Consider the following 11,526-nt stretch of genomic DNA (forward strand, 5'->3'; position numbering starts at 1 on the left):
GCTTACCTGGGATTGTAGTCACTATAATGTATAGGACTCATGTGGATTTCATAAGAAATCACAAATTATATCCTGCTTTTGATAGAAAACAATTTTTAAAAAGTAACGTATTACAGAACAGTAAACAATTTATTAGAGACACCTGCTTCTATATATCGGAAGTAAAAAGTTTAAATATAAAAAAAAACAAAGACAAAACAATGATATTGTATACAAAAATATCCAGGAAAAACAATTCAGACATGAAGAACTGGTATATTTGAAATTAAAATGTGTCATAAAATGGCATCCCATTTTGCGGATTTTCGAAGCTTTGGAACTAAAAGGAATATTGTCTTAGTATTAAATGTTCAATTTAAAGAGGAGCGTGATTTTTAAGAGGGTTTTGTATCATGCAATACAGACACGACTTGCAAAATACATTTTTCAAACTATGGCTCTAAATGGCGTATCTGTCGGAAAATGAAGTTCTTAGTTTGAACTTTTTGCTGTCGATATCACGATTCCATCGTGCATAAACTTAAACAGACATTATTCACACGAGAGCCATTTTCGATCGTGTTCCCTGAATCTATTTTATAAATTGTAACTGTTGAATGGAATGGTGCCAGACTATTTAATGATTGGAATGCGTGCCGAGCCTCACTTTCAATTTGTTTTTAAATGTGGCTTAAACATTAGGGCATGTTTAATCCACATTTTTTTTAAATTATGCATCAGAGCAGACTTGTATTTTTGGAATGAACTTTTATTTCATTGCTTTCATTTCTACTCGCAAGTTCCAAAAACGAAGAGTCTACCTCGCTGTTGCCGCCTGTGGCTATAGCTGTTATGGTATCAGCAGCTTGTTTGGTATCAGCATCCTAATTATGCCTGATCAGATCACGGGATTATAAGCGATCTCGAACGGCGTTGTGTGCTAAAGGATTAGTAACACCAACAATCAGTGAAGTTTTCAAATGTAAATTGTAATTGTTACGCGTTGGATCACATTTTTTTGTATGCCGATCTGGCACAAGACGCTGTTGGGCTATACTTTGATTCCCCGATATGCCAAAAAAAAATGGTATAAAAATAAACTGTAATGTTCAACACCTGGTCTTACAATCAGCTTATTCAACTAAAAAATCCTTCTGCTCCACGCCTCAAGTTTCCATTGTGTGGATTTTTTTTACACCTTGTGTGAAATAAAAGCATTCCGACATTGATGTGTGCGTGTGCAGCTGCTGTCAACCTAAGCCTTAATATTCTGCAATTTTTTTTCGTCTTCCTTGTTTACCGCCGTCAGGTGTAGATAAGCTTTAAAGTGATTTGTCTGGCGCGATAATAATAGTTTGTTCTCGGACTTTGGCCTCTTTTTTTTTTTTTTTTTTTGCTTAACGGACGTGTTCTTTTTGGTTTCTATATCATCTGACGTGGTTTACACACAGAGAGTCAGTCTAAAGTAAATATGACAACTTCGGGGAAAAAAATACCCGTGTTTGGATTATCTTGAGGAGGGTTGTGCGCGTCGCGTGCGGCCGAGGCTACAGCGCGTGCCACCCCAAGTGAGGGCCGTGCGGCCCCGGGGTCTAGCCACGTGCGAGACGTCATACAGCCGAGGTGTGTAGGTAAAAGTTAAAGAGACAGAGCGGGCTGCAGAAGAAATGTATCCCTCAGGTCGGAGATGGAGGAGTTGAGGCGTAAAGCCGCGTAACTTAGGGTAATTTTACGTCATTTGGGGATTACTTTTTATTTTAGTCTTACCGTGTGTCAGATGTATGAACTACAGAGGCATGCCATAAAAATCATTGGACTCAATATTAAAGTATATACAATCGTTAATAAGATCTTTAAATGATATTAGGCGCTATCAAAACAGACATTTTCCAATTTATCTTTTAGATAAGTCAAATAATACTTGGTGAAGTTATCATTGAAATCGATTATTGAGGTAGTAACTTTGTGTATTTACTGCATCTTGAAGTGGCAATGATGTTTCTCTGTCTAACATTATAGTTCTCAAGCAGTAGTGCCTGTGGAACTCAAGCTATTAAAGTTCATGACTTCTTTATCGCTTTAAGACCCCGTAAATTGCTCGCAGTGTAGTGTGTCCAACTGGAAATCGTACCCCTCGATTCCCCCATAGGCTGAGAAGGAAGACCCGTTTGCCCCCCCCCCCCGCCCCCTCACGGCCTGTTAGTTTGTGACAGTTATGAAAGGCGATATCTCCAGCCCCCTGTATGTGTTCCTCCCCCCTTCAACTCAACAGCGTAATGGTGTAATTTGCCAACAATATAGATTGTGTATGTCTCGTGTTGACGCACGCGAGCCACGCGATCAGACAAAGACCGGCGGTGGTCGCCCGTCGTTCCACTGCCGCTGTTGAGCTACAAAGCAGCTCAAGCCGAGCGTAAGACACGACGCGCGTGCACCCTTCGACTTCATTTATCCCGGACAAAAAATCCCGAGCATTTTATGGATGTTTCTGCATTATTTGTGGCGATTGTGGGCAGCTGCACAGCGCCGTCCAACAAGCGGCCCGGTCCTACTGACTAGTTGAAGAGAATTGGTGCACCGGGGCGAGAATATCCCCCCTTAGTCAATTCAAGGAAGGGGTGATGATATCATACAGCGGAGTCTGGCAGGGAGTGAGACCGAAATCTAAGGGGTGGTACTCGGGTTAAACTTTGCGACAATTCGCTGTGATCATGACAAGGTGTTGAGGAGTGATGAAGGGGGGCGCGTCTCTGTCTAAACTCAGGGGTAGAAAGTTGATGACAATAATGCAGGCAGTGTTTCAGCTATAGCTAAAGCATCAACTGAATCCTACCGGATCCTTGTAGGAACCAGGAAGGTCTCAACTTATGCAGCAGGTGCGTCCACCTCGGCCCAGCGTGTCCAACAACCAAAACAAACACTTGTTCCTTTCTATCTCGCGTTCAAGTGCATGTTTGGCAAACACTGATAAGTTTTCCCTCACAATATTTATGAACGCAAACATAAAATTCATGCCCAATTTTTGTGTGTTGGGGTCTAACTTTACCGCACTTTGTACAGCCCCCCCCCCCCCGCGCTTTTGTGCAGTGAACGAAATCACGGATCATTGCCGCCATTAACTATGGAACTCGAAAGCTTATCTTGGGTGTAATGATAATTTAAAACCTCCAGATTATATGCGCGTAAATTGAAGCAAACAATATTGGGTTTTTTTGTTGAATGATGTTTATCGGTGGCAGTGATCAGCCAGGCAAATCTATAGAGAGTTATCAAAAACTCGTCGGCAGCGTAGATAATCAATCACAGTACACACCACAAAAGGTGACCGAGGAGTTCAACTGTGACGGAGCTAGCTACAGGCGGACAATTATTAATATGGGTCCACTCCAGCAGACGATTGCCAAAATGTCTTTGTTTCCTGAAATTGTTTTTGACTAACAATAAAATTTGCAGCCTGGGCATGTCTTGTTTGTGCTGTCTTCCAACTAATATATGACTTACAAAACGAATATTCTTGGCCTACTTAACGCTATAGGGGTCGGCCTGCTACTGCTTTCTCCCCGTTTCTCTGACATAAGCCTGCACTAAATGTCATTTTCCTTGCTTTTCGGTCCGAAATCCCCAAAATCGTAAGGAATTATGTACTTTTTGCATTACCAAATTCCACTTGTTCTTACTTGCTACTCGCATTTTCCTCCTTTTCATGAGTCTAACTAAATTAAGCTATGGTTTCTATTTTTTGTATTCCACTTTGTTCTTTATCTTGCATGCAACGTTGTTCAAGTTACTCAACATGTTCCTCGGAATGGTTTCTTTTATTAAAGATGATCATGATGTAATCCTCGAAACGTAGACTTGACATTACTTTTTAAATCTTCACAGTGTACTAATCTTTTTTTTTCTTTTCTTGGGAGACAACACAAAACAGGCCCCGGCTGCAAGTTTTAGGGTTGAAGTTTCTTTATTAAAAAAAAACACGATGGAAGTCAGTGAATTAAAATGTTCGAAAACCAGTTTGTGATCATAAAACCTCATCTGGCTTATCATACAAAGCCGGCAGTTCAGCTGCCGAAGTTCAAAAGGTAACCATGGTAACTGTCAGAATTAATAATGATCTCATTTTTGTAAGTGGACCCCCATAATATCCAGGATGAGACAAAATGGGGGCGCATCTTTCTTAATTGGTCCGTGACGAGATGAATTGGCAATGTCCATATTCTGTCTGGAAGCAAGCCCGTCGTGCCTGGCCTAGTACAGAAGACACAATGGGAAAAAATGTTGCCACTCCGAGGTTCGCTAAAAAAAAGAGCGAGTGGGTTTAGCTAGCGAGACAGCGATGGACGCTAAGCGGGCCCCACCCCCGGTATACCACAAGCCTCGCTCGCTACACGCTGCCCCCGCTTTTATCAGGATACATAAGCGACGAACGCGAGATTAATTATGAAGTATACGCGAATGTCGTTGCCTGTGCTTGGCCCGCAGATGCTTGTTTCACACACGTCTCCGGGTTCGAGTCAGATAACGCTAAATCGCTTTCCAAGCCAGCATTGTCTACAAATTTCTTCATTAAACCGAGAACACTCAGTTTACAAATTCGTATTGTCGTAAATAAAAATTAAAAAAAAGTGGAATAATCGAGAGCAAATCCTGGATTTTCTAAGAGTTGCTCTGTTTAAGTACAAGGGTTTGAAGTTGTTTTTTTTTTTCAGAGGTGCCTGTTGAGCTCTCTGGCGTATATCCGGGTCGGTGTCTTCTTGCGGGTACCGGGCCAGAAGCAGACCCGTCGTCATACGGGCAAGTTACTCCCGAATCTGCGGTCCGATTTCCCGACACAAAGACCCGGAAAACCACTAAAGAACACCTACCCTGGGGCAAATTCGGGGGGAAAACCCCAACTGTGTTTACAGAACATGTTACAGGATCATTAGGTCATTATCCAATGAGACGGATAAATGAAACTATAATTGGTATGAAGGACTTAATGTGGTTTTAAGGTGGACTTTTTCACCTTCTTTGTTGTCTCTTGATTGAATATATGATATTCAACAACTCATAAGCGTGATCACGGACTTATAGTCTGGCTCCAATTACGAATAGTTTTGCCATGCAACTGGGGATTGTTTTGAGTCAGAGATCTAGACCTAATTATATAAAAGTGAAACAAAGATATTAAAAAAGAAATGCCCCAGAGTTATCAAGTTTTGAAGAAGAAAAAAAAACATTTTCATCTGATGTAGGCCCGTAGGGTTTTATACGTTTTCACCCGTTCCAACTTTTCGTGGTTGCAAAAGGAACATTTTTTAGATAGTCCGATAGGTAGTGAAATATGTTATCATGGAGATGAAAGTAACTGACTGAAATTATGATTAAACCCAATTCTTAGACACTTTTGGAAATCGATTTGTAGTGCATTGTTCTTCTCGGTATTGAAGCTATAGAGGGCGCACTCGCGAACCTTGCACCCGATGTGTGAAGTTTAATCTGGCTATGAATTAAAAGACTCGTGAACCTGGACACAACATGGTTTCCACAATGATGCATTGTATCACTTAATTGGTCTCCAGTTGTGTCTTCTCTTTCCATTTGAATACAGGGCTGCTGTCTGTGTATAATTACAACTTAGTGAACGAAATTTGATCATTTTCCGGCATGATTCACGAGAATACTCGCACGCAAACAATTGTGTCTAGTTGTTGAATGCTTTGCATGGGGTAGCACGTCATCCCACGTGGTTCTTAGCCGTCACTTCATTGGTTAATGGCCGTGTTGTTGAATTTGTTTTGACAAAAATATAACTTTTTGCAAAAACCGAAATCGAGAAGTGCACAAGGTGAAAGTCACAGACGCACCCGACGGAAAACGACTTATAAAAAAATAATAAAAACTAACAGCTATATATTTTGAAAAATAAACGAGGCACAGAAACGCAACATCTCTTGACAGTTTTTTCCTTATATATATTCATGTTCATGTTATGGAAGTGACGTTAATCCTTCTCTATAGCACGCTAAATTAACTCAACGGCATTGTCGAAACCAAATGTTGAAACCAGCTAGAAAAACTCGACCCAAAATGAAAGGAAACTCCTCGAAAACAAATCACATAGCTTGAAGGGATCATTTCTCTGATTTCACTCGGATAAGGTATCGTCGGCCTCGTTTACAAAAAAAAATGTCAAATTCGGTGAAATTTCATCTCCATCAGAGGTCCGTGAAAGCGGCTAACTCAGATCGGCGTATACAAGCGCCTGCGGCAGTCTGCCCTCCACTATTCGGCTCCAAATAAAATGTATTATTTGTGTGAGTGTATAGCGCTCATATCAAAACACCATATTTCTATAGATTGAAGTTTCCTGTTCGGGCTTTACAACCCTCCCCCCCCCCTTCCCCGATATGGTTTGTAGCCACGCCATCATACGAGCCGACCCGCCCATGTTCATACGAACCTCTCCAAAACCCCGGCTCAATTCAGATTAAAATACCGAATCATTTGTAGATGGCAATTCCGTCATCATTCATCACGCGGTGTCACAAGGGCCCAAGTAACAATAGAACCCAGTCATACAGGGGGTGAGGGGGGGGGGGGGGGAGAACGGCGGAGGGGTGTGTGAGAGGGGCTAACAAGCGAGCGAACGGGGCTAGTTGAAGTACCCTCCCCAGCTAAGCTCGCACGAGGCAGCACGCGAACAGCTGCACGCTGCTTTTTTTTATTCTTCTCTGAAGGACAACGTATACCGTTCTTTCCCCGTCACCGGCCGACTGACTCGTTTTCAATGCCGTCTTTTGGAGCGTTGTGCCCGGTGGCTGGCCAAGTCACGGACGCGGTGTTTTCATTACAAAACTCTGGTGTCCGGCTGGCAGCATCTTTCTTTTCTGCGGTTTTTCTGAAAGCAAACTGGAGATGATGTTTACGTTATTCATTACAATGACTGGCAGCGAAGGTCTTTGTCAATTTCTTTTTCCTTTTTGCCCTTTTTTTTCAATTTCGTGTTTTCGAAGTCATACGTCATCATTTCTTTGATATTTTTAAAGTTGGCAATTTTAACCTTTGCATCGATTCACTTTTTAATATGAGCAATCAGTTAAAGAACACCCCTGCTTCATGTTGTCCCGCTTGGACTCAACTTTTCAAAAGCTGAAATACGTAACATATTCACATTTTTTTCCTCAAACAAATTTCACCACTTTTATATTTATGTTCGTTTAACACCAAACCACGTCATGTTCCGATTGTAAATGCTTCGTTAAATGTTATGTTCACTTTTGTTTTTCCTCGTTTCGGATCATACTCCTTTAAGTTGAACTTGCCGATGATGAATGTCGCACAATGAATTCATTAGTCAGAATTGCGCCCTCTTGTGAGATCGTTTTGTTCCATCTCAACTATAATAGTCTTGCTGAGACAATGCCTTTAAAGCCATGACCGTTTTTCGAAGTTCGCTCTTTTTTCAGTTTGACCCTTTGTCAGTCGAGTTTGTGTTAAAGCCTCTTCTTTTCTTCACATTCACATGTCCGTATACAATAAATATAATGAGACCTTCCTATATTGCCCATTCAAAACCGCGGCGTAACCTGGAATATTTTCAGAATAGGCCTAAATCACAATTTTCAAAGCAGGTTTCTGGGGCTGAATCGAGACTTGAAGTCGCCATCAGTAAATGGTCAGATGTACAGCGCACATCAGATAATGCTAATTGTTTAGGTGTCAGACGCGCAGTTTTTCCCCTCAGTTGAAGCGTGAGATTTTGTTCTTTTGTTCCCCCCTAGGCGGTCTACCGTCATCCCATGTCAGTTCTATTATTGATGACATTACCGTTGTTTTGATTTATATGTCCAAACAAAACCAGAAGAGCAGCTGAGAGATGATTGCAGGGATGGAACAGTCAAACGGAGACAATCTGATAATTGCATCATCTTTTATTTATCACAGATTCGGTAACGCTTTATAGCCGTAACTTTGTCGGCGGATTTACCGGCATAAAAACACAGTTATTATCCCATTCGTTTCGTCAATTTGGTGCCTCGGATCTTTTATTCCTTGTGTCCTATATCAGGATCACGGCAACGTCTTCAATTAACCGACCAGCAATAAATTGGTACTTTGATATATTGCACGCGAACCAGGCATTCGAGTTGTCGACTTGGTGACAAAAAGATTTCAGTTCTTGGTGCACGGTGCAGTGCAAACATGAATATCGACCAATAGTTGACATGCAGCCTGTTTAGTTCCCACACGCCAAAAAAAAAAACCCACACAAACATCCTTCTTGTATTACAAGTAATTAGTACCTCCCGGTCTGTCTGTTTGTCCGTGCATTTGTGTCTCATTTTCAGTCTCTTTGTATTTTATAATACATTTCCAGCTTGACTGTTTGTCCGTCCGAGTATCTATAATAATCGAACGAAACGCTGTTTCTGACTTCAATCGTAAAAAAAGATTTTTTTTTTTTTTTCAGCATTCAAAATTTTCTTTGACGTGAATTTTTCTTTCATATCATTTAAAAGGCACATAGAGAGGATATGAGTTTGAAAAAAAAAAGGCATATGGGAGTCCGCATCCGCATAACTATATGGTTTATTGATAGAATGTTTTTTTTTATAGTAATTAGTATTAAAATGTTTAAAGATGATATCCCATGCCCTTAAAAAAAAACCAAATTTTTTTTTTCATAATTTATTTTTTTCAATTTGCATGTTTTAGGCGTCTGCAACCCTCTAAAAAAGGGTTTTTATTTTGTGTACGAATAACCCGCCCTGCGATAGCCGAGTTATTGCCTGGCAACCAATAACAATTCGAATTTTGTGAAGAAATAATTCAGCAACTGTACGTCGGTGGATTTTTTTGTTCAATGTCTCACTCAAAAGTGAACAACATTTATATTGCTATAGGAAATTAGCAATTGAAGAAAAAAATATATTGTTCGAGGGGAAACACTAAAATAGCATGGGAATACACCTTTAAGGGGCTAGCTTTCACCCAAGCCACTTTCTCCCGAACCCTCAAAGCCAAAACAAAAATGTATTTCCCATATAAACTTCCTCCAAATAAATATCTCCCGAACCCCATTTCATAATATCTCACTTATTACAAATCATGACAAGGTTATTGTTGACAATCAACCTTTTTAGATTTCATATATACCCTTTCATACCTTGCCTCATAAAATCCAACCACCATGCGCTTCGCGGCGGTACTGGCAGATATGAAACTCGATATATCGATCGGTGCGGGGATCGATACTCAACTCTCAATCAAATCTCATATGTTGCTGCCGAGTCGGTATTATATTATTAATTGAAAAATAGCACTGCGATTCGGCAAACATGGCGCGTGCGTGTCTGAGGCGCTGCGTCTTATGGCCATATATACCGTTGGTTTACACGGTACGGGGTGGGGACTCTGGAAGAAAAAGGCTGGTTAAATTTGATGAATGTTTCACATTTGAATAATTCTAATCATTATGTGCTCTCCCGACGTATAACTCTCACGTCTGATGTTTTGTCATTTGTTTATCTTCATTGCATGTATCCTTATTTACGTTGGCAAATCTGCGTCTGTTCAGCATCCATGCAATTACATTTATTTTGGAGCTAGTGAAAGGTGGTGTACGGTTTGAAAAGTGGAAAAAAAAACCGATTACTTGAAGATATAATGTTAAAGCTTTGTTTCAGAAAATCGGTAAGAATATATTACATAGGCCCGTTTACGAAAGTTGAATTTAAACTCCTTAATAAAAGTTATTTCTTAGTTAATGGTGTTTAAATTTCAATTTAAAGTTTCAAGAATTAGCTCTTGTTTCTTGCTTAACGCAAAAAAATTAACAATGGATTTTTTGCTTATTCGCACGGTGATGATTTTTTTAATTTTTTTTTAAATTTTATTATTTTATATTTTGGAATTTATTTATCACCTTTTGAAAAAAATCCTACTGCCTCTTGATCAATCTGTACACTTTAAATCCTCTGCCTTGTCAGCTTCAGAGAATTAATAATCAAGTCGGCTTCTAAATTAAGACTTTATCAAACAGAAAATACGGTGAAAGGAACTCGTGTGAAATTGACCCTACTCCGCCACCTGTGGTTGCCTTATACTTGACAGCATATAATGTATTTGTCTTATACTGCGTTTGATATTGATAAGGAAACCCAAGAACTCAATAATATGAGTAAAGGGGAAGAAAGAGGTATGATTAATTAATAGAGGGGGGGGGGGGTGGGGGTTAGTGAGTACATACATCAGGCCTTGATTGTGCCGTGCGTATATGTGTCCAATGCGTGTTTACATCACTATAGATACATCGTAGTAGAGTTGGGTTTGTTTTTGCATTCAATAGCGACTTTGAACAATAGAGGTTAGATGACAATAGAGTCCACAATTCCCGAAGGTCCACAATAATTGACGATCGTGTACAAATCACATGAGAGCTGGAAGGTTTTCCTAAAAGTTAAAGTACAAACAAAAGAGGGACGATGGAGGGTCCACGATTGGCGGTGTTGACACACTAATGTGTACAGGTGCATTACGATTGTGGATTTTGTTCATAACGTTTTAATCCTTGTAACTAACTTTATCATTTTGATGTAGTGCCGTTACTGAACGGGGCGGGGGCACTAAGGACCTCAGTTTCTAAAGGAGTCAGTGCGTTTTTTAATCGGTAAAAAGTCCATTTTTGCATTCCTCCAATTTCTGAGTTGGCGGCTCGGGGAGGGGGGGGGGGGGCTCACGAAGTTGGAGGAGCGTGCCCCACCGCCCCCGTTTACACTGTACTTCTGTTAGACTGAAGCAGCGGAGAAATACAATGTATGTTGAAGATCAACACACAATTTTTACGGTGTTAACCCTCAAAGGGCTGGGTTGCAAATTTATGCGGATGTAGTTTGGGAAAAGAAAATTCGCGTTCGATTTATGTTGACCATCTCACAGCCGGGGGGGGGGGGCGGTTCCGCCCCCCCCCTAAGATCTCAGACATCGAGTGACAAAAAATTATGAAACTCGGTACATGCATAGAACAACTTATCATGAATATTCCCAAGAAATATCATGACTATAGGTCAAAGGGTTTTGGAATTATGGTTAATTAATTATTCATATGCACGAATGGTAATTCTGCTTTGTGTACACTATACGTATATGGGGGAATTGAGTTTTCACAGCGCGTAACGCCGGATTTAAAAAAAAATTGGTATTAAAAGGTGCGCAAGACTCGAGGCTAAAAATTCAGAACAGCTCGTGGGGGGGGGGGGGGTGCGGATTCCGCACCGGCCCTTTTGGGGTTACCAACGTTACTTTGCCATGAATGCTGTTGTTTCCTTGCCATGTCTTTCGCAATTCGACAGTCTAGACGCCTTCAAAACAACGGCCGGCATCGCACAAATCTGACTGGTAGAAACAACTTCTTGTTTGTCAGTGTGCGTTAATTCCAACTTGGCCGTGCGTTGGTATCAGTATTCGGTAGTTTGGAGGTAAAGTGTCTGGTCGCTTTAACTTCTTTACCAAAAAGTCTACTGGTATATTTCAAGTCCACTATCATATCGACCACGTCAATGT

Source organism: Patiria miniata, unplaced genomic scaffold, assembly GCF_015706575.1.
Source record: "Patiria miniata isolate m_02_andy unplaced genomic scaffold, ASM1570657v1 HiC_scaffold_27, whole genome shotgun sequence".
Lineage (NCBI taxonomy): Eukaryota > Metazoa > Echinodermata > Asteroidea > Valvatida > Asterinidae > Patiria > Patiria miniata.